The sequence below is a fragment of the Dendropsophus ebraccatus genome, chromosome 7 (assembly GCF_027789765.1).
Source record: "Dendropsophus ebraccatus isolate aDenEbr1 chromosome 7, aDenEbr1.pat, whole genome shotgun sequence".
Lineage (NCBI taxonomy): Eukaryota > Metazoa > Chordata > Amphibia > Anura > Hylidae > Dendropsophus > Dendropsophus ebraccatus.
The window spans coordinates 54,839,959-54,865,360 of record NC_091460.1 but is presented as its reverse complement, the minus strand read 5'-3'; the positions used below and the strand labels follow the sequence as shown (position 1 = coordinate 54,865,360).

Here is a 25,402-nt window from a genome sequence, read left to right as displayed (position 1 = left end):
AAGGGAAACTGACAGCAGGTTAGAAAGCTCGAACCCGCTGTTATGCACATGATGCTAAGGATAAAGGTCATTCTCTAAATTAATATGTAAATTAGGCAGTTTGGTGCACTGGGGGCAGGACTTCTATCCTCAGTGCACTGATCTGCCCCATCCACTACCTATATTCATGAAGAAGGGAGGGTGAATCAGTGTGGGTAGCCCCACCCCCAGTACACCAAACCACCTAATTTGCCAATTAAGTAAATAGAAGATTTAGCAATAAATGTGCCGAGGATGAAGGTAAGAAAATCACCTTCATCCTCAGCATCCATTGCCCTTTGGGAACATATCGGGTTAGAGTCTTCTAACCTGCGGTTAGTTTCCCTTTAAAATGATACACACTTTTGTTGACTCTCCTTCTTTTGTTAGTTACTTCCATCACAAAAGCCTCTTGAGCTCCATATGACGAATAGAGCAAGGAGGTCATCTGGAGTTTTCATTCAAGTTACGAAACTTTTATATCAAGCAAATAAAATCTTTTAGCAATTAGGTTTCTATTTTTAGCCGGATGGATACAAGCTGAGTTCTGTGTGATGCTGATGGCAGGGTTTGCATAGACTACGCTGTTGACCCACGAGCAATGTTTTATTGTATATTTTATGATAAAAGAAAAAGCCAGGAGTTTATTTAGTGCGGCAGGTGATAATGCAGCCATTGATTGAAGTATTACATGACTTGGCACATTGCAATCTACAGGGAGCGTTGCCATTGATCGTGGGAGGTGGCTGGAAAGTTTGGTCTATGCCGGTGTCTGAGGATCAGTTATGTGTCTGACTGTCGTGTATGGTAAAAAACAAAAAACAAACACAAAATTATAAAATATATATTAAACTGATTATTACGCATTTCCATTTTCATAAAAACATCACTTGGTGATCCCATCGGGTTAAGTCCAGACCACAAGTGGGCAGACATTATGAAGCATTACATAGTAGCTATTCATATGTAGTTCTCTATTCTGGTTTATAGAGGGGGTCTTTAAAATGGTACTGCCCTCCCTATGGCATAGAGACAGAGGTTGCCAAACTCTTTTTTATGAGTTCATGGAAAATACGGTTCAACTTGTTCTATTCAGTGGTTTCTCAATGAGCTCAGTTTCAGGGACAGCTGAATGATAACTGTTTTAGATACCAGGCCGGGGTTGGTGAAACTCTATAGCTATGCAGTAATACAGGAGCGGGTGATGCATCAAGTACAGATCTTGGTAGGACTGCCCCCAGGTGTCTTGTCAAGTCATTGACAGCTGGTATGGTTTTTCTCCAGATTGATAATAGTAGGTAGATATATGTATGACATAGATATTTCTAAGAATTGGCAACAGGGAAATAAAGTAGTGATCATAGGGGCAATAGAAGCTTAGTGCCCAATGTCTTATTTCCTTATAGTGGACTCCATCCATTATAATACATTAAAACATAAACAGCATTAGGGTTCTTTTGGGAAACAATAAGAATAGAGCAGGCCTGGTGATCACAATAACAAAGGATGTCCTAACTGCGAGTCTGGTAAAGAGGTCTACTTTCAATGAGAAGGGCAGCCAAACGCCAATGACCTGGAAATGTCATCAGACTGAGAAAGTGAAGATTTCCGAGACGATGGAACATTCTGAATGAGGCATCATAGAGAATGTGGTAATAGAGATGGAGACAGCGAAATCTCACATCTACTCAACACCCGCTTGACTGTCCCTAATTTCCAGGGAAAGTTCTGGGTTCTCAAGTTGTTTCCACTGAAAGCGGAGTCTCTGACAAATGTCCCTGTTTATTACATGTGCAGCGTCGACTCAATGTCTCTTAGATGTCTGTTTTTTTATGATATTTGTGAGTAATACCTGAAAGTTTCATGCCAAGTGTTTTTGTCACACTGGGAAGAAAACTTGTGTGTGGTTTCTCCCACTATATGTGACATTTATAATGACATTTATAAAGGGCTATAGGAATGTTTGTGTTGTGGGTAATTTTAAAAACTGATGGTTTTAAGCCAGTGCCAAGAGTAAATATTAAAGGGGTTATATGGAGTTAGAAAAACAAAGTTGGTTTCTTCCAGAAACAGCGCCACTCTTGTCCTCAGTTCATGTGTGATACTGCAGCTCAGTTTCATTGCAATGAATGGAGAAGAGTTGTAATACCACACAAAACCTGAAGGAGAGAGGTTGCACTGTTTATTGAAGAAAGAAGTTTTGTTTTTCTAATCCTGGATAACCCCTTTAAGTGTTTTGGAGTGGGTCCAAAACACAGAAGAGATGCAAATTCCAAATACTAACCTTTTGTTATCTAAACACCTTTGATATACAGTATATCTTCTGGAGCCTACCCTGTATGTATCCATATGGCCCCAGTCATACATCAAAATACCTATTTTACTGCATTGTAAGGGGTAGCCTACATTGTATTAGGGTGCACAAGTGATGGCTTTGCTGTGGATTTTCTGCATGCTGATCCCAAATGGAAAATCTTCCAGCAAAGGGATGCGATTTGAAAAAAAAAAAAATCTACATAGAATTTGCCTGCAATGCTGATTTTTATATTAGGCGAGCGGGGCCTATGTCATAGAAAAGGTAAGGACCTGTGCCTTTACCATGGCATATGCCAGGCCGCATCTTTGATTAGTGTGCCCCATTGTGATTAGGCAGTTGAAGTCTAACATGCCGGACCGTTCTCAGCCCCGACATCTGCCATTATGTTAGGTTGGCTTCAATCTCCATGGCCAGATTTAAAGCTTGGTTCAGACTCAGTGTGGCAAATTCCTTCCTTTCCTGTTGGATCTAATCCCAAGTTTTGCAAAAACAAAGAGATAAAAACACTGTTTATCAGTAAGGAAATTCTGCTGGTTCTATGATAGAGGGTGACCAGAGGTGTGACCATATCCATGCCCCTAAATCACTGCACATTACTGTCATGCTGTCATGGTGGTCTTCTAATCGTGACTCCTGATAATTTGTTTTTCCTGTTGCTTATATAGTGGTGGCATATTCTTCAGCCCTGTACACAGATTGTTACCATTCAGTGTGTGTGTGTGTGTGTGTGTGTGTGTGTGTTCCTCTTTTATATAGGGGCCAGTTAATATGTTTTTAAAAGCAAACCCAGGATGAACATACAAACTCCATGTAGAAGTTGTCATAGGTCCTATCTCTATATCTTGTTTTGAAGGCTCAGATTGGTTATGGACAAAAGGGTTAAGCACTGGTGAGCCGAGGTGTCACTCCCAGGGTGGGACTGGGAGTTGCTGGGGCAGTGACAGAGGTTTGGTCAGGACCCGTGATCTGAAACAGGAAAGAGCACACATGTGCCACTTGGAATGTATGACGCAAACTCCAGCCTTGAAACAAAGAAAAGGAAACAGCTCTTCTGGCTTAGCAATGGAGAAAGCACAGAGAGAGAGAGAGAGAGAGAGAGAGAGAGAGAGAGAGAGAGAGAGACTGCAGGCAGTGCTGGCGGAGCAATATTCATGAGCAGCTGCACTCATCTCATACAGCAGCAACGGGTGGAGGTGTTTGTTCAATGGGTGTGAATGAAAACAAGGGCTTTATAGGCAGGTCCTGCCCTGTTTACAAATACACGAAAGGTGATGGCGGACAGCATCTGCATTAAATCACTGAAATAAGTGTATGACTAAGGACCAGGTCACAACAGTGCTTAGAGGCAGCGCTAGCCTGACCTAGATCATCATACGACATGTCATTCAATTTTTTTTTTTAAACTTCAAATGGGAATTTCAGATCTCTCTTTATAGTATTTTTCCCCCATTTCATTGCTGGGGTTTTAGCTTAAGGCCGGTTTTGCTAAGGCATATTACAAACCAAATTTATGGCCATCAGACATATGGTCAAGCAAGGTCTTACAGCCGTACTATGGAAACGATAATGGAAGAGAAAAGCTATGATGGAAAGATTTGCACCCACCCCTGGTTTTGGCTATGGTGCGAGAACCCAACCTAAGGCCAGTTTCAGTGGGCATATTACAGACGCATTTTAGCAGCCGTATTACAGTCGCAAATCCCGGCCTGACCGTGGATCGGATAATTGTCAGTTCAGGCCATCAGACCTGTCTTTTGGGTTGGGACTTGCAGACATAATGTGGACTTATAATGCAACTGTATTATCCCTGGTGTTAATTTGAGCAGGACATCTGCGCTCTCTATTATGATGCACATATGAGTCAAAGTTTTCATTGATTTACATTTTCAACCACGTATTTGGCCTATTGTAATAGATTGTACAGCCCCATTCATCCACTCTATGTACCACCATATGATGCTCTGAATACTCTCATGTTAGGAGTTATAAACCCATAGAAGTAATGCATCAATAAAAAAAGAACCTCCATACTGGATCCAATGGATCAAGAAACTTGTATTTTTGAAGATTTCATAAAGATAGACAAAAACAATCTGTATAAGGTATCAGGCATAAGAGGTATATATGTAGGTAGTTTAGTAACTCATTGGAGTTTATAGGTGTTGTATTACTATTAAACCTTACTAGGCATATTCTACACCCAGAATACAACTAAAACAAAACAATGTCCTGACGTTTTACTCTTTATATTAAGAAATACTATATATACACACAGTATATTATACATCAGACCAGTTACCTATTAAGGATCAACAGGTTGTACAAGTACATTCTGTCAATACAATGCATTTCCCAATATATCAATATAACAATTTACAGTGAACCAGATAACATACCTGTTATATACCTATACTGTGACCCAGGTATAGCTCCGGCAGTCACTATAGTAAGTTGTCACAGCTACGTGGTGAAGCAAAGCATTGCGGTGGCCTTAGCAACTACTGACACATGAACAAGGCCAGGTGGAGGGAGCAAATAAAAAGGTGTTCTGACAAATTGACAAAGACTATGTTAACCTGGTGCCTGGACAATGATTTATTCCTGGTAAATAAACAGAACTGAATGTTCACAGATAGCAGCTGCGCCAGATCTTACAGGATAAGGTCCAGTTCACACATGCAGTTTTTCATGCAGTTTTTTGTGGTTTCTTTCTGTTTGGCTCCTTCTGCATGTGTGAATCTAGCCAAAGGCTCTTATGCTTCAGTGTGCAGGGAGGCTTACATTTCTATTGTAATGTGCTACAATATATATGCAACATTGTATCCAGTTAAAATCACATTGGAGTATAAAGCAAAGTGGTGGATCCTTGTGGTTGCCAACTGTTGGATTTGATATGGCCCAATAAAACAGGATGTTGCAGTCGACTTTTCATATGGAGTACAGAAGACCACTTAAAAAAAAAAGTCAGTTCAAAACTGCAAGACAGGAGCTCAAACTTTCCACAGGTCCTGCCAAAATAATGATCTCCTCTCCAGCGTCTTCTCCTTCCTGTGCTACTGTTTTCTAAGCCATAAAAGCTAATTTGGCCCCAATAAAATAGAAAGAGTAACCATTCAGCCATGGCCTGGGTGTAATAAAGCAGCTTAGGAGGTGTGTGCCCACACTTGCTCTGTGCCCTGAACCCTATGTACCAGCCAGGGACACACACAATGTGCACAGAATTGTTGGATATGGCAACATCTGCTCCCACCACTGCCCCGCTCATACAGAGAGTGAAGGGCAGGCTGAGGGCAAAGTCTTCTTTTTTTAGTCATTACAACATTGCATAGACAACAGCTTATTACCAGGGGGCACAATCCGCCACGCCATGGGGCACCCCTGTGGTCATAGATTTCAAGGAGGGGGGAGCATGACTATTCCATAGGTTGTATGTTGAGCAATCATGAATGCACATACAAAGCACACGACTAATCTATGAACACACTGTCCTCCCCAGCTGTGTACACATATATTAATCTCCAGCTATCAGGAGCTACATGTTAATAAATGCATACATGATTAGTGCTTTCTGATAAGATTCCCAGCAAACTTTTTCAGTGACAAAATGGCTTTTTCCACGGTCCTGTATAGGTATATGTAGCGGTGCCGATCTTATTTGATGTAGCAGAGCTGGGTTTGTCATTTGGCACAACTCCTATCCCTATCACAGTGTCTCATCTGTGGCTTTGCAAAGCACTACTCAGCAAGTTATCACCATGCATAACTAAGAAGCTCCTTAGAGTTAAAAGACACATTCAGCTCTGCTACATCTAAATAGACAATGAGAAATGGTTGAAAAACACCCAAGCAGACAAGCGTCTTAATTCCTTACTCAAAACGACAAGTGATGACAAAATAAATGATATTGTGCATGCCTGACCCATGACCGGTTTGTTGAATATCCCTTATTGTGAATCATCACACTGACATATACCATAGCATTTAAATGAAAAAAAAAAAATTCCTGGCCATTTAAGGATTTCAATTAGGCTTAACCAGTTCTTTGTTGGTATATAATGTGAAATAAAAATCATCACATCTTCGGCTACCTTTAAGGCGGTAGTAGTAATAGAAGCCATACATACAACAGTATAAAATAAGAAACCAAAGATCCATAAAGTATATGGAATTTAATGTTGCTCAATAAAAAGTAAGGTTTGGATTAGTTTCATAAAGATGTCTCGTCCCCCTTTAAAACCCCCAAAAAGTGCTGTGAAAGCTTGCGAGATGACCGTCTCCTCCACTGCAGTAATAATACAGTGCTGTGTGGTAGAAAGTTGGCTTTTTAAGAAAACTAATCATTGACAGCGCCACTGTCTCCGACAAATGCCAATCATCTCCCAGCCGTCTGTACCTCCCTCCAGAGGGTCCGGGGCCACTGACGGGCACTGTGTGCTCATGTAAAGTCCCCATCAATCAGCCTTTTTGTTAAGACAGCCCGATGGAAAAATGTAGAGACCAATGTGTGGCCAGAGCTCAATCAGCTGACAGTAAGTTTAGCTTGTCCTGGGAATGGTGCCCACCACAGCCAACCAGGTGATCGGTGCCAGCACAAACTCAGCTCTTCTTCTTATCCCAGTAGTGCCGTCTTCATCCAGAAGCATGAAAAAAAGGAAAAGTGCCCAAGATCCGTAGCTGGAAACCTATTCCCCAAAACCAAGAACAAGCACTTTTGCCCAAGTTACCCCCAAGAGTCACCAGGGCACCTGTAGCTTACAGTGTGGCAGTAATGGCCAAGCTAGCAATCTGCTTTAGTGTAGTATAGCATAAAGAATTGGAAACTTACTGTGATCCAAGGCTGTAGGGGGCACAGGGGATCTCTTAAATGATACGTTGGGGTGGTAGTCCCTGTTACTCCAGTAATGAGCAGTGTGTACAGCGTTCTCTCAGCTGTGTCTCACATGAGTATGTGGTTGCTGCAGCCTCAAGGTTAGGGACAAGCCTCTAAGGGATGGGAATTCAGGGAGGGAGGGAGGAGGTCTGATCAGCAGCACTCTACACACCAGGCAGGGTGGGGCAGGGCAGCTCCTGCCCATAGGGTGGAGGGTGGATTTGGGTGGAGGCTTGGACCAGTCAACATTGACACTTTCATAAATATATATTTACAGAGCACTCAGCCTCTCCCCTGCTGCTGCCTCCTCCTCTTCCCTCCCTCCCCACACACATACACAGGACCTGATCACTCTGTGACCCCACACACTCCTGCTAATGCATAGCAGCCCTCTAAGCCTACACCGACACCAGCAACAGGAGCGATTTACAGTCAACTTTGGAAGCCATGGCTGAACTAAAAGTCCCCTAATAGCCTAGATGTGGTGTAATCTGTGCGTATGTCTGAGATAGTGAACTGGGACTTTATATACTATATAGACAGCCAGGATGAGCCTCAGGTCTGTGAAATAAGAATGAAGTATCAGCTCCGAGCTTTCTGAATGCAGCAGAGCTGTGCAGCGAAGTCACTTAGCACAACTGGCTGCGATACCTCAATGTGTGATCTGTGGGTTTCTATAGAATTGCTGGTAATTATTTTATACAGAATAAAGTGACAGATACAGCCCTGCTCTGTATGTTGAGGATAGTGCAGTCATACGGTTATATTGGTTCTGTCTGTGGATTTTTTGCTAGATCATGTTGTCTAAGATATTTAAAGGAGAAGTCTGGGGAAAATTTTTATTATTATTGTATTGCCCCCCAAAAGTTATACAATCCCCCAATATACACTTATAAAGGGAAATGCTTATAAAGTGCTTTTTTCCCTGCCCTTACTACTGCATCAAGGCTTCACTTCCTGGATAACATGGTGATGTCACTTCCTGGATAACATGGTGATGTCACGACCTGACTCCCAGAGCTGTGCGGGCTGTGGCTGCTGGAGAGGATGATGGCAGAGGGATGCTCAGTGTCCCTCCAGTGCCTTGTGTCCCTCAGTGTTCCCCTGCCATCATCCTCTCCAGCAGCCACAGCCCGCACAGCTCTGGGAGTTAGGTTGTGACATCACCATGTTATCCAGGAAGTGACATCACCATGTTATCCAGGAAGTGAAGCCTTGATACAGTAGTAAGTGCAGGGAAAAAAGCGCTTTATAAGCATTTCCTGTAATAAGTGTATATTGGTGATTTGTATAACTTTTGGGGAGCAATACAATACTTTGCCGGACCTCGCCGGACCTCTCCCTTAACCAATTTCCCAAACCATCCGGTCGTGTAGCAGATGGTGAGACAAATCTCACCATGTTTACATCCTGCTATAGACAGTGTGCTACACTGGTGCTTGTGCTGTGCAATCACTTGTCAACTGCAATGTGTGTGCATGGGAGCTGTTCCTTCAGTTAATGCTGAGGGTTCAGCGCACCACTGTTCCCCCCCCCCTCACATGCATGCCCAGTGCGATAACTTTCCTATCACAATGTGTATGCACAGGAGCTCTACATTCAGTTTCTGCTAAGGGTACAGCCCATCACTGTTCCCACTTAGTGGTGGGTGAACATGTTCGTAAATGTTTGTATGTTCGTACTAACATGATGCTAATTGTTCCCGTTCAATGATCACGATTCACAAACAATTTGTTCGATGATTGGAATGGTTATAAAAATCATTTTCAAACATATTTGGACTTGCGAACATACACAACTGCGTACTTTATGCTTTGCACCCGATAATCTGTACACATGTGCGTAGACCAAAACGTACGCTCTTATTGTACGTTCGTTATTTGTTCGTAAATGTTCGGCGAACACAAACTGATCACAATCATTTTTTTAATGTTTGTGTTTAAAATCTGAACCAAATATCGGGATGGTTGCTCATCACTCTTCCCACTCACCTATCATAATGTGGGGATATAATGTCAGCAGAAGGTGGAGAAACTCCTCCAGGGACTATAATCAACAATGAAACTCCTCCAGGGACGTCACGTGACCCTTGACGCGACCACATGTTACTGTCAGGAGACATACTCCATAGACTTTGTATACACTCCATCTCCTGCAGTGAGAATAGAGACTGGCAGACAAGTGCTCAGCTCAGTCTAGCAATTAGTTGGGGTCTCAGCACCCAGATCCTGACCTAGCACAACTTTTTTGGCATTCTTTCTAGACATTTTACTTGTCATTTTCCCATTTTAGTATATATTAGTATAGGTGTCTTATCTTGTGGCATTTTGTCCCATGGGTTTTTATCAGTACAAGTCATGGGATTCCAGGATGTCTATAGAAGAATTAGGGTAATAAGGCCAGTATGAGGCTATGTTCACACTACATATCTTTCCGGCCGTAGTGCGAACCGCGAATATACGCACATAGTTTTGAGGTTGATGCGTTCGCTTGAAAGTATACGATACACGGCCACACAATGCACACTATGTATGAGCTTACGGCCGGATCGTATACGGCGCCGTGAAAAATGAACAAGACCATTGTTTGAGGACGGAAATGTTCCAACTCACGGCTGTGGATTTCCATGCGGTCCGGTACGGAGTACTTATTTCAGCCAAATTGAACGTGATTTTTAGATCCAAAAGGTTCTGTGTGTTTTATTGGGCTGGGCGAAGATTTCCAAGTAAATGACCTGCCTCAGATCGCTTCGAAAAAAAGCTAGGGAAGCATAACTGTACTACGGGCGTATGTTTGCGGTTCGCCCGCATGTTCGCAATCCGGCCGCATGTCTATTTTTCCCACGGCCGTACTTTCAGCCGCACATGTACGGCTGCGTATGAACTATGGCCAGAAAGATACGTAGTGTGAACATAGCCTAAATATATACATGACAACCTTTATGGCCTTTATACTCCCCTGTAGAAGTCTATGAGGGGAAAAATTGCCGAATGCAGGCCCTGCTGTGATTTCACAAAACTGAAAAACACCAAATTGCTCTAAAAAAACAAGAACATTTTTCCCCATTGACCCAAATGCCAGTCTAGCCTTCTGATCGCAACTTAACTCTTAAAAACGAAAGGATTGAAATGTGACATGCCCGATTCTTCACACAACTCTATGAGGGAGATTGTGTGGAGAACAGATTTCTATGACGTTCACAGCAAAAGCAAGGACAAGGTCATCCTTGTTATTTTATATTTCCTTTCCTTTTATCCTTCTTTACTTTTTACTATAGTTTGTACCACATACTCTTTGAGTACTCATTTTATGTCTTTGTATACATTTTATCACATGCTACTGTAACCAATACTACACTGTATCCAAATATGTAAGTACTGTTATTATTGTATGGTCTTTATGTAGGTATTATTGTATTATTCGTAGTCGTGGGTGTCTGACCTCTTTGAGCCCCACTGATCCTGAGAATTAACCCTTTGAGGACCAAGCCCAAAATGACCCTGTGGACCACGCCAATTTTCATTTTTGGGTTTTTATTTTTTCCTCCTCCCCTTCTAAGAGCTCTAACTTTTTCATTTTTCTATCTACAGGGCCATGTAAGGGCTTGTTTTTTTTAGGAGTAGTTGAACTCTGTAATGTCATCTTTCATTCTACCATAACATGTATGATGGAACCCCAAAAATATTATTTATGAAAATATAAATTGGTGAAATTGGAAAAAAGAATGCAATATTGTAACATTTAGGGGGTTCCTGTGTCTACGTAATGCACTATACGGTAAAAGCGACATTATACCATTAGGTCAATCCGAACACAACCATATGCAGGTTTACACAGATGTTAAATTTTTGTTAATGAAATCCTCCCCCCCCCAATTAATTATTATTAAAATGGCCCTATTGTGACTCTTACAACGGTAGTTTTTCACCTATGGCGCTGTATGCGGCATCATTTTTTGCGCCATGATCTCTAGTTTTTATTCATACCCTATTTGTGTAGATCGGACATTTCGATCACTTTTTATTATTTTTTTCTTTTATATAATGTAACAATAAATCAGCAATTCTGGCACTTTTCCCATCTTTTCGTTTACGCAGTTCACCGTACGGGATGGCGATTGTTATATTTTAATAGATCGGATAATTATGCACGCTATTGTATATAATATGTTTAATTATTTTTATTTGTTTTATTTAAATTATGGCATGGGGGTATAATCTTTATTGGGGGAGGGGTTTTGGGGTTTTTTAAAAACATTTTAACTTTTTTACCCATTTTAAGTCCTCCTGGGGGACTGATCATACACTGATCATTGCTACACGATAGGCCATAGGCATAGTATTGAACAGTTTTATCGGCGCCGAGCGTCTGTTGCACACTCAATGAGCAGAGTGCCGATCTGACTGCATGGAGGAAGGTAAGAGCCCTTTGGCAGTCCGACACAGTAATCAGGACCCCTGCAGTCACACTGCGGGAGTCGCGATCGGTAAGTGACAGGAGCTGTTCCTGTCACTTACACTTAAACGCCACGGTTGCTGGGATGCAGCCTGTCATTAACTGTAAGAGGCTCCCATCTACTATGAAGCGTGCTCCGCTCTGGAGCAGGCTTCATAGCACCTTAGACACACAGGACAAAAATTTATGTCCAGGGTCGTCTAGTGGTTTGAGGGGTACTCCAGAGAAAAAAAGACTGTTTTCAAGTCAAATGGTGTCAAAAAGTTAAACAGATTTGTAAATTACTTCTATTTAAAAAAAAAACCTCAACCCATTCAGTAATTACCAGCTGCTGTATGTCCTGCGGGAAGTCGGGTTTTCTTTCCAGTCTGACACAGTGCTCTTTGCTGCCACATCTGTCATTGTCCGGAACTGTCTGAAACAGTAACAAATCCCCATAGAACACATCTACTGCCCTGGACTAGAGATAAGCAAAGCACTGTGATGTCAGCACCCCCCCCCCCCCTATATAAGGTGATTGGCTTCCTGGAGGCGGCCAGTCGGCTGTGTATAGTGGAGAGTAGGTTGCAGCAGGCAGTTAGTGCAGGGAAAGAAATACAGAGAGATAGGGACAGAGAGGAGAGGAGGGTGGATTGTGGGAGGTTTTCTGTGGGAGCAGTAAAGCCATCGTCCAGTGTACCAAGTAACTGGGTGACTGTTGTTCATTATACTAAGTCACTGGGTGGTAGGTGCACATTATAGGAAGTCACAGTGAACACAGTGTCCATCTTAATAACTCACTGGGTGCTCATTTACCAATGTCCACTGCTGTCCTGGGAGAAAATTAATATTACACTGCTGATCCACCAACGTCCACTACTGTTAATGTTGGAAATTGAATAATAGACAGGCTGATTGACGCTTAAAAAAAAATTACATTTTTCAATTTTTGACACTGTCACGGCTGTTGAAAAAATTGCTACTCTGTAAAAGTCCCACTATTGCAGCTACTATAGTTTGCTTGTTTTGATGAGATTCGTTTATATGCGTTTCGCGAATATTTTCAAATTCGTGAGAATATTCGTGAACTTCGTGAAATGAATTTCTGAAAAATAACTGTCTTTAAATTAACTAGTGCTAGAAAGGTATACAGATTTGTAAATTAATTCTATTTAAAACTTGTACTTATTATATGCCGTATGTCCTGCAGGAAGTGGTGTATTTATGTCCAGGATCGTCTAGTGGTTTAAGGGGTACTCCAGAGAAAAAGATGGTGTCAAAAAGTTGAACAGATCTGTAAATTACTTCTATTTAAAAACTTTAACTTGTACTCTGGACAGTTCCTGACATAGACAGAGGTGGCAGCAGAGATCACTGTTTTACTGTGTGAGACTGGAAAAAATACACCACTTCCTGCAGGACATACAGCATATAATAAGTACAAGTTTTCAATAGAATTAATTTACAAATCTGTATACCTTTCTAGCACTAGTTAATTTAAAAACAGTTATTTTCTACAGAATACCCCTTTAAAGGGGCTGCAGCACCAACTGATCACTGCAGTCCCAGCAGTCTGAACTGGTTGGCAGCACTTCTGGCCATCCAATTGTGCAGGAAACCACAGCCGGACCCTATAGGTGCCCTCCTAAACAATGCATAACAGGTTAGCTTACATTGCTTCAAAAATACACTACTTTAGCAGGATACAATGTGCAAAGGCCATATAGATAACTAAAACCATTGAGCATCTGCACCCTTCACCTCCCCCTTCAGCACCACTCGACCCTCACAATATCATCTCACCTACCCTTCAGCATTATTTTCCACATTTACATGGCTTTACCTCTCTCACTGAAACACCTGAGATTCGTTCCTCTCACTACATTGCTTGTCTGGCTGGCAAAAGTCAACAGGTTACCATTGCTTCACATGCTATGGCCCATGCCTCGCTGTCATACCCATATACTTGCTGCAGATTCTGCTCATAAAGTGTCCTTAAAGGGTCAGTGTGCTCATCAAATATTTTTGCCAGCCAATCCCTGGCAATAATTTGCAGTAGGAATTTGCTTTACCAACCACACCCTGCCTGAGCAAAAGGATCCTATCCTATCCTATCCTAGAGTGTTCTTTGTATAGTGCTCCCATTACTGGGTTTGCTTGTTACCTGACCTTGTCTCTGCCTACAGTTTAGTATTGCACTTTATGTTTAGTATTGCACTTTATGTTTAGTATTGTACTTTATGTTTCAGCAATCTGTTTCTTTTATGGCTCTACTAGGCATCTTCAGCAATCTGTTTCTTTTATGACTTTATGTTTGTGTGTTACCTTGGCCGGTTTAGGACCACTAAATTTGTGCTACCCACCTACACTAGGACCACTCCTTGTGATAACCTGGGGGATTCCCGCACAAAGATGACCCCCACACACACACACAAAAGGGCAAACTTCTTTAGCAGCATCTGCTTTCCTCCATCATATCAGTGTTCTCTGGAAGTGGGACGATATTCTACCCAGTTCCATACTTGCAGCTGAGCTGGCTTAGAATAACAAAGCTCAGGTTTCCATATTTTGGGAAGGTTTAGCTGTTTGAGAAGGTGAAGAGGGGAAGATAACCTTCAACATCTAAGGAAGCCACGGTGAGTACCTCATCATACCATTTGTCCTCTTACACCTTCATGATCTGCTCTACGTCTATGCTGTGGCTTATCTGGATGGACACAGGCCATGTTTGCCATAAATGGCTTTGGGAGAATAGACTTTACATAAAAATGTGTCTTTGAGAGATCCTCCTTACCATCACCTATGATCTTGACCTGCAAATGGATCCTCACAACCTCTCTGCTGTCTTGCACTGATCATGCCCATAGGGTCTTTGTGAAACCCAGAGTTTAAAAAGTTTTGCCAACTTCTACAGATAATCCATCACAGACTTTTCTACTGTTACTTCCCCAATATTTTCCTATGAAGAAAGGTGTGAATGCTAAGAAGCGGTCTCCCCAGACAGTGACCGACTTCCTCCAACCAACTAAAGAACTCACTTGCTTCTGCACCCTTTCTGCACCAAGGGGAAGTTTGTAACCTTTGGCCACTTCTTCAAAGTTTTTTCTACCGCCGAGAAAAGTTATACCATATGAGATAGTAAGTTACTGCACAGTACTTGCGGCCAAACTTACTCAATATCTTTTTAAGGGGTCTCTGCATACTGTTCATAAGAACCTAAAGTGTCTACAGATTGTCCAGCATCTTAATTCACACCAAGCTATGTGGACACTTTTCTTCGTAAGATTACATTTATACCCTATACTACTTGGTTGAACTTGGTGGACATGTGTCTTTTCAACCATACTATGTAACTATATAAGTATATTTCTGCCCTACAAATAAAAAAAATTAAAGCAGAAGCCCTCCTTTCAGTCAAATGGAGTAATCCATGTACGGCATTGATCTGTCTCGTATTGCCTGTGTGGCTTTCATCCAGCTAAAGTATATCTCTCCTGAAAAGAAGATGGCTGAGGTCACAACTCCAAACATGCCGGTTATCCTGGAGCATGTAAGACTCTTGATCTATCTCGATGTACTGCATGGCCCTCACTTGCTAGAGATGTTCACAAGTATTTATTGGCCCTTACCACATGTGCCCAAAATAAAGCCTCCTGTAAGGAGACCACCAATTCCACCATATTAAGTGGCCCTTTCATCAATGTCCAACTCAATTTACAAGTCCAAGGATAGGACAAGAAAAATATCAAAGCCAGTTATCCATTCACAGACAGCTGTTTCGGGGTATTGCCCCTCAACAGAGTGTAGTAGGAATCTGTCTAGGCATGAACGATGCCTAGTAAACCACCATGGTAAAACAATCAGTGATATCAGGGAGACCATCAGTTTTCAACATGACTCACTTTATCACCTTGTCCGGTCTAACCTCTGCTACTGGTCTAATATGAAACTCATCTTCCAATTACATGGATGGGCTACAAATAATAATGGCAGTGAATTATCGCAAGAATGATTGAGCAATCAATTATGAGAGCCTTCACTCCTGACGAATGGGCTGTGTAAATAGTCTTTTCAACGAGCACCGATCAACTTGTAAAAAGTCAATCATCACTTATAATGGGCTGTAATCTGCCTATGTAAAAGGATCCTAAGAATCTGTGAAAGAGATCCAGTGGCTGCTTACCTTTAGGAGTGTAAGGACCAAAGTGGTGGGGTAATCAATCAGCTCTTGACCCCAATAATTGCTTTGTGTAATAGGGCCATTACTCACCATGTCCCCCTGAGTATTTTGGCCATATCCCATCTTTCTAGCAGCTGCCATTCCTGAATTACAATCACCACAATCACCAATTACAATCACCACAATCACCAATTACAATCACCACAGTCCCTTACAATAGAGCCTCCAGCTTTCCCCATCAGCCTCAGAGCATCACTCATCCCAACACTTCCCCCCTCCCACCCTTACACAGCCGTACCACATACATACACTAGAACTCTGTCTACGAAGGGAGGCGGGAAGAGGGAGCAGTGCGTTGTCAGAGAGGACACAGAGAAGAAGATTTTACATGTCCAGAGCAGGTAAATATGAGAAATAAACAGAGAAAGGGTGCATGATAGGATATTCATGTATATTAGAGTGATATTGGGAAGGGGGATTGTTTAGAAAGTTGTTTTTGTTACCTAGATAGCCCCTTTAAGATTGCACCCTCTTCTTATGTATTTTTTTGTAATTGTTATTAAAAACACTTCCTTCCTAAACTTTATTTCGATCATGTCTCCCCTTACCCTTCTTTCCTTCACACTATATCGATTTTGTTCCCTTCTCTTTCCTAGTATGTGTTACTGTACATATAAGACATGTCACTATTTTTGCAGGTAATCTTTACACCTGTTCTATTTTATCAATATCTTTTGTAGGTGAGATCTCCAGAACTGGACACTATATTCAAGGTGGGGTGTTATATGTCTAGAAATGTAGCCTAAATCCTTTTCTTCTGAAGTATTCGCTAACACAGAACTGCCGATATGATACTCATGTAGAGGAGGAAAAAATGATTGCGTATCTCCATGATATCCCTTCTCAAATGTTGACATTTAATTTTAAAAACAAATATACAGTAACAAATCAATCCCCATATTTGGCATCCATATAACCTCAAAAAAACTTTTGTACCTATTATTGGTCGGCAATGAACAAAGTAAAAAAAAATCTATCTATCTAGTCTTATCTGCTGAATAGTATTTCCACAAAAGTCACCTAAAATGAAACCTGTCTGGTTTCTTACTATCCTGCACCACCACACTACAGGGAACATTAGGGACTACCTTTTAACGGGTGTGTGCAAGGACCTAGGAAGGTCTACTACCACTCCAAGCCCTGTGACAAGTGCCGCAGTGGTATCATACCATCCTCCCTTGCAAGTAACACCTAGCACCCCTGGGCCACCACACTGGTGTAAACTAGCTGTGTATGTACTCTATATTTATTGGTAACAATGGTCACATGACTTATCACTGATCATGTAATCACCAGGATGTCAGGAGCAGGATGTTAACTAGAGCCAGCAGAGAACTGACTTCCCCTTTAAAGGATGGACCAAAATAAAAAAATAAAACTAAATTATTCTATTTAATATATTTTATTTTGGTGTCTTTGACTAGAAATGGACTGAGCCTAACAACAGGCAGGGGGCAATAGACTGTATGGGACTTTTCTTTTCTGGGGTAAGGAGTATTTTTTTGTTAAATTAAGTGAATTACAAATATGTTAGAAATCACCTTGGCAAACAGATGGAATTTTAAGGGCAGTTTCATATGAGTGCTGGACATCTGCATTTTTTCTTCTGTATTACAGCCAGAAATCCTGACCTGACTAAGTCTAATGACCTAAACTGACATCATAAGAATCTTTGATGCTTTACATTTGCTTCATTAAACCATTGGTTGAGCTGGGACCTGCATCCCTAATACAGACAAAAAAAATGTGGCCGTATTATGATGCTCATCTGCTATCAGCCCTAAGCTGGGTTCACACATTGTGGCTGCAGGATGGTAGTGTGCTGTGAGGCCGAGAACCACAAAGCATAACCACATAGCGTGCCAACTGCCATGGTTTCACAGAGAGTACAGGTGATGCACATACAAACTAATCTGCACTATAGAATGCTCACAGTCTCCAGGATCACCAGGCAAAATGTAACAGTTTACCATTAATTAAAATGGTGCAAAATATATGATATAAGGCAAATTCGGCATTCATTTACTAATCTAAAACTACCTAATCTAAAATGTTGCATAAATTGTTACAAAAGAAATAAACCAAACCATTTTTGTAATTCACATAATCTATCTATCTACAATCTATAATCTATAATCCATCTATTTAGGATTGAGCTACACAATGACTGCCAGTCTGTGTAGCTGTGTAGCCACAGCCTTATAGGGTGCATATCCCTTGAACCCAGATTCAATATTCACGTGAAAAAATCTGCTGGACTCCAACTTTGTGTTTAAAAAATAGTGGAATTATTCAGCCCATGCTGAGTATCTATGATATTTATTGCATACTTATCTATGTATCTGTCTATTAATCAATCAGCCAATCATTATTAATTATTGATTGGTATCACTATCACGAAAAATTATTATAATATATAAATGCATTATAAAGGAACGTATCTATAGCTCATATACAGTATTTAATCATTTAATCAATCTTTATCTATTGCAAACCTGACAATCCTGTCGATCAGTCAGTCAATCAATCAATCAATCAATCACATTCCCTAAAATAATAATGGAGGGTACATATTATTTGCTAGCTCTGTTCTATATCTATCTAAATATCTGTCATATCCGTCTCTCATATATATTGTTACCTATTGCATCTCCTATGTATCTGTCTATTATCTATCTTTCTATCTATCTATCTATCTATTTAAAATAATAATAATAATAAAGGAAGGTGTAGATCTATGTGTCTGTCTATCTATCTATCTATCTATCTACCTAATAAATAGTACTACAGCACATTAAAAATAGTGAAAGGCGCTACATGGGTAAATAAAATCACGATTTTTCACTTTTTGTTTGGAGTGCTGCAGTGCTATTGTTTTTATATTTAGTTTACCTTTGGAAACACGGTGTGACTGGTGGAACCCTCTTCTGTTTTTCACACTGATATCTATCTCCTATCTCTCTCTCTCTTCCTCAGTAGTGATAATAAAGGATGTGATCATGTGAAGACATTCCCCTACTACACCAGCATCTCACTGGTGATGTATAAGTAGCAGCCCAGATATACTGTAGTAAAGCATCTGGGCGATCTATCGCATACAAATTTCTTCTGTAGAGAGCCTCATGCTAGTTCCCCTTTTTCCTGCCTAAATACACAGCTGGGCAGAGACAGGGCTAACCACAGGAGCGAGGAGGGACGGGAGGGACCACATGCTTGTTTTGGGGTTTCTGGGAGGGAGAGGTGTGCATCTGGCACAGCTGCTTAAAAGCACTCCACCTTAAAAATGCAACAAAAACAACAGGCAGTAACACCCAGGACTGAAGGGGAAGGAAGGGAGGTGCTCTGAACCCAGCACTGCAAGTCTTCAAATACATCTCTAACACACTCCTATCACTGGCCTCTTAACCCCTTAGCTGCACACGTCCATTAGCCTCATCTGTCCAGTGACTTATGCTAGCACTCAGCGTATCCTACCATTCCTTCTCACTTCAGCCATTATTCATCAGAACCCTTTAGAAGTCTTTCATTAGCTATAAATAATCGGAAAGAATGATAAAAGTATATTAAAGAACAGTTCTGGTCTGGAACTACTTTGTGAAATATTTCAGGGAATAGTTTAAAGGATCCTGATATAATGGGCAAAAAACCTGAATACTGAACAATGTTGAATTACCTGCGGTTTGTTTTAAATTAAAGCGCATTAATTTTAAGCGCAATTTTTGGGCAGGTAAAAGGTTGACAAGGCACTAAAAAAATGGCATGAATGACAAATCAAGCCGTCGGGGACAGCAAAATATACAAGCAGACCCTACCAGTGTTTTACTTTATAGCCCCAGTGTATTTATTATATAGGTTTATTAATCCATTCACAGACTGTAGGTGTATTCACCACAAGTGGCTTGGGGAAGAATTCTCATGACATTAGACATTTCCCAGACAGCCCTCTAGCACTTTAGGATGGTTTCTCATAGTAATGGGAGCAATTACCTTAAACTGAGCTAATTGTGAACAAGCAGAACATGTCGCCCTTCTTTCCTAATACTCTGGTCCCTGAGAGGAGATCTGAGGGGTCACTAAGGTCTCCAGTGAGTTACTGTTCTGAAACACATAGCATTTTGATACATATTAATTGGGAACTTTTGACGATAAACTCGTGTGACATACGTGAGATATAGCACTATTTCTGGCCATTATATATATTTTGCACTTTTCACCAGTTTTCCCCTCTGAAGGCTTCATCCCTGCTATTCAGTTTTACCTTAGTTAATGGGCAGAGACTAGCTGCTGTGATGTCGCCCTAGACTGCAATCACAGAAGAGGGTCTTCTGCCCTTCTATCTCTTTATTGTCCACCCATAGAAGCTTGGAGGACATAACTGAGCAATCTAAGCAGTCAAGCACTGGGTTGAGATCTAATACTCACCATAAGCTCCTGTATTCTCTCCATTTGCTTCAGACTTTCTACAGTCACTACCTCCCTCTGTCTTTTTCACCCTATGCTCTCCTTAGACTTGTATGGGCAGCATGTAACCGGAGCCCTCAGCCCTTTAGTTCATCTTGCCTCTATGTACAGGCTTGAGCGGTGGCTGTCAGGAGTATTAATTGAGCCAGATTTGGTCTTCCATAGTCTCAAAAACTTGGGTGACAACCCTTCTGAGCTCTCTTATAAATTATATTAGCCATTGCCACTTGATCTCTAACAGGTGATAATTCTGAAGGTACAAGGTAGAATGTTTAGATTGTTACTATCATTACTGGATTCCCTGCAGTGATAATATTAGGAGTACAGAGATAGCTTAAAGTCCAACAGCACCTATTATTCTAAATTTACAATAGAGGTCTTAATGTTCACTGGTAGACACCAGGCTAGGTGTCCCACATACCAAAAAAGAGAGAGACCACCAGCATTAATGGTGGTTCCAAGAACCACATATTTATTGTTCCACCAGGTACTGACACAACATTTTGACCTCTCTGGTCTTTATCAAGTGGGAGCACAGTCAGTGTGAATACAGCAGGAGAGTACAATGAGTACATCTTTTTACATTTTAGCCCCCTACCAGTGCTTTGCATACTCCATTTCGGGAGGGCTTGTATTATAAAGAGGCAGTCATGTAATGGTTTCTATATAGCAGCAATATATAGGATAATGGCAACACCTTATAATTACTATTAAGAACATTATCTGTCCCGTAGTGAGTTCGCTGATAGTCTGAAGTTCTATTTTTAATATATAAGGAAATAATAAACCTATTTTACTTTGTTTTTCATATTCACGTTGAATATTTATATTGGAAACCATTGTCAGAATATAAAGAAAACACCATCCGTACAGTAAACTTTAAAATAGTAACAGAGATTCATCGAAATAAGGCGAGTGGGTGTAGGGTGGGGTTGAAAAACATAGGAGAGAACATGGCAAAAAATAGAAAGTTGGGAGGATGCGTCTGGTCACAGTGTAGATTGCCAGGTTATGTCATCGCTGGAGATGAATAGCTGGTTTGGAATCACTCAGGGACAGAAGAAATGTGTCTACATAAAGGAGGAGTATGGTTTGATATGAACTGCATTCATGCAACATACTGGAAATGTGAGTAATCCTCTCACAGAACTACAAACCCAACATCATTCCTTGTGTATGACTCTGTGCATGGCAGACACAAGGTGACTGACAGCTTGGCACACTTGTGTTGAATCAGAAACTAGTATGTAAATCATAGCTAAATTGTAAAACATGAACTTGATATCACAATCTGGAAAACTAATATGTAACATGTGAGGTTAATTTCCTTGGTAATGCTAGAATTGGAGTTTACTAGGTCAGGGGAGAGAATATTGATGATCATCAAGGAAACCTGTTCCGGATCATAAAAAGGGTATGGTATTCTCCATAAGCAGCGGTTGCAGGATGGGAACCATGCTTCAGGAAAACCAAGCCCAATCAGCCCAATCAGTCCCCATCAGTCCCCCCCGCACAATATAAGGCTCTGTTGTCTTGGCAGCTCCATTTTTCTGAGGACCTCTGTGGTTTCCATGTCAGGTCTACTGTTACAGTCTACCATTGCCAAGCAGTAATACAATTCTACTAACATGACAGTTCACTGCAATACATATAAATAATAGTAAACAGTACAAGCCATCCCATAGGAAAGACAAAATAGAAGAACTACAAAGTGAGTATTGTCTACAGCTCCAAGGCTCCTCCCTCTCTTTGTAGACAACACATCATCCTCTGATGTCACATAAGGTTTGGCTGACTCATATCTCTGAGCCCTAGCCCCACCCCCTTATTGATGTCAACATCTCTAACTAGGTACTCCAGCCTACTTCAACATCTTTCTGTCATATCCATACAGTGAAGCCTTGGATTACAAGTAACAAGTGTATATCTTTACTGGGACATTTAGGGAGAGTGAGGTGTGAAATGAGATGTTCCACAACAGATTCGGGTGGGGAACACAAGTGCTGGGGGAAGGGAGTAGGCAGGGTGGAAGTACTGGGATAAACAGCTAAGTGAAAGCCATGCATTCAAAAATTTGTGCTCAACCAGGAAGTACGACCACAAAATACAAAACTAAGATGCCCAAAACAAAATTATTTTTCATCACAGCAGTAGGACCCCTAACCATTTTTAAGTTATTTGCCAACTACATTATGTTTGTGATGAGACAACCCCTTCATGGCAGCAACTGACGTAACCATAGACTGGTCAGCAGCCAGCAGAACAGGCATGTTCCTCCAATAGAATAGCATCGAGGAATGATTACTAGACAACATGTAGGCAATATCTAACCTGGGAGGCCCTCAGAAAATGTTCTATCAGATTATACAGACAAATCTTTGTGGGGGCTTCTGCAATGTCTATGGGCAGCTATAGTAGTTGTCACACCCTGCCTTTACAAGGAAACTAGCCTCCTGGTATTCAAAACCTTACCTTACCTGCTTCTATCCCCCCCAAGCTATTTCCTTTATTTCCTATCATATTGTTTGTTTAATAAGGAATATGGTCCTGAAGGGAAAACCAAAGCAGCTTCAGAGTACTTTTCAAAGTGACACAGGATATTTAGAAAATGTTTTTAGTTTCTAGATCACAAGTGTCAAACCTGTGACCCCTAGCTGTTGCAGAACTACAGTTTCCATCATGCCTGGAGAGGCATAGCCAAAACTTTGTATAATGTAGCAATTTGCTCTAGATCATCTGCATAGATTTAATAGATGCCCACTGGCTAGGAAAAACTATATATAGATTGTTGCAGGTGTATATAAAATACACTCTCTTTGCTCCCCCCCAGTGTCCTCCTACAGGTCTCTGGGTCACCTGTTGGATGTTTCCACCTCCACTTCTGAGACAGACTTGTATTGGCAATGACAGCCCACTTAAGATAAGTTCCAGTAAGATGGTCCCTGATTTAGCCTGCCCCCACCCCTGGGATCAGACAGTTATCCCTATCCTGTGTCTAGTTGATCTAGTATTATTGCCGGGAGAAGCATGAGGTAGTGTGCTTCACTTCCCTTCTGTCTACGACCTCCGTTAAGCTACACTCAACAGGCTTTATAGACTCCATAGACTGCTGCATACTTCTCACTGCAATATTTAGATATTTGCAGCTTCATGAGTCTCCATGGTAACTGACTACAAACATACGCTGTAACTACAGCCATGTGTTACTTTACTACCTCAGACAGTATAATAGAAAAAGGTTAGGAACAGAGTGACGTGTAACTGCAGGTCCAGACTACACACCAGGTTTGCTGTAGTCTGTTACCATGGAGACACATAGTATTGCATAGGAGCCTAAAAAACGGGATAAAAAATATTTTATAGCCAAGTTTATCTGCCAAGTTACATACATTGGATCAATATAAAAGCAGTTTAAAAATTGAACATACCTTTAACCCTGATACAATTTGATCACAGATTCCTGTTAATCTAATATCACTCCAAAAGGTTAATACTCATTTACCTCTCAGTAGTCTAATATTTCAGAGCCCTTCGAGTGACACCTCTAGGTTGAACAGTCTATTATGATATCTTATCCCTGCTGAGTAGACACTTTGGTGATTTGTTTTTCTTTGTTAGGGTAAGCTATAAATTAAGATAGTCCAGAATTAGATCAATTTTTAAAATCACGTCTGTAATTTTGAGTCTGCCTCAGCGCACTGATCGGCAGTATGAGACGTCCAGGAGCCCCCAAAGCAAGCCGGAGCGCGGAGCAGGTAAAGTATGCTCCGGCCGGTGGGGAGTTAAGGGGGCTTTCACTTACATACTTACAGCAGAATGTTAATCCCGTAAGGGAAATCAGCTGCAGATCCGGTGTGTGTGAATCTAGCCTTACAAGCAAATCCATAATTTTTATGTAATGCTCAGAGTAGCATATATGGGCAAATAGCGGAGAGCTGGCAGATAAAGTGTTGCCTGTCTCTTAGCTGATGATACTTTGCAAAGTTATAAAATCATGTTTTCCTTCTAAGCTCAGGAGGTAAAGAGGCTTTGCTACTCTCAAATATACTAAATAGGGGAATATATAACTGACAACCCTCTTTTCCTTCCATCAGATAATCATACACAAGCACATTACATATACAGTAATCGGTACCAAGCACTTATACCTCTTTACTTCTGCACAACAATGTGACAATAGAGTTCCACAAATTCCCTGATGAACCCCACTGCCACCAATTAAGGGGAGAAACACGTTGGACGTGGACTTGCCAAAAGAAGAAGTCTTGCTAAAAGAAACTTAAACCCTAAAGTAATGTACTATGATATTGTTTATATTTATTGTATAGATGTATCAGTACTTGGCAGAATTATTTTAAGACCATTGGACAAATACTGTACTTGACTATTTTGACCAACCTCTGGGACGAACCACTACCTAGTGTAGGGTAAGATCCGCCTAGTGTAGGGAACGTCTCACCCAAGCAGCTCCTAGTTTATAGGCAAGGCATAACAGGTACATGAGACCAGCCTGCACCGATATACTTACTACTTTAACCTTGTATATACTATACCTACCCATCAAAGTGCTGGATGTATTCTTATACTTGTATATAAATCCTCACTGAATAAACTTAGATTTTATACCTACTAAGCTAGTCTAAGCTAGTCTACCACGGTTGTCATTTTTTCCCCCTTTTCCACCCACATTATAGGTCATAAACATCTGATTAGTGGGGACCAACCATTAGGCTGCTTGGCTGCTCCATGGGACTTGTGGAGGTAGCAAAGTACTGTACTTTTATTGTTGACCGTCTCATTGCAAATGGAGTGACAGTGAACATTCACATTGGAAGGCATGGGACTCCTATTCTTATGATCATTGGGGATTGTTGTGAGCAGACCCCCACCGATCAAAGGATGGATCATAAGTTATAATGTTGGGATAAGCTCCTAAAAATAAATAAATCACTAACACAGTTTGATTGCAAAGATTAACCCATTGTTTACATTGTTTGCAGCCGTCTCTCCTCTGATTTATAACATAGTGAGATGGTCTCCAGCATATGGAATATATCTCCGC

General features: G+C 41.1%; 1 protein-coding gene across 2 annotated transcripts in view; it reads right to left on the bottom strand.

Annotated features, from left to right (window-relative positions):
• Positions 1 to 7,331, bottom strand: part of KLF3 (KLF transcription factor 3) — a 43,304-nt gene extending 35,973 nt beyond the window's left edge. Inside the window, exon 1 of one of the 2 annotated variants that reach the window (XM_069977510.1) lies at positions 7,161 to 7,331. The gene's annotated coding sequence lies outside the window, so the exon portion shown is untranslated. Of the gene's footprint in view, positions 1 to 4,731; positions 5,597 to 7,160 lie in introns of those variants that run through there. The other variant, XM_069977511.1, reaches the window with a different exon arrangement.
• Between the last annotated feature and the right edge of the window lie 18,071 nt (positions 7,332 to 25,402).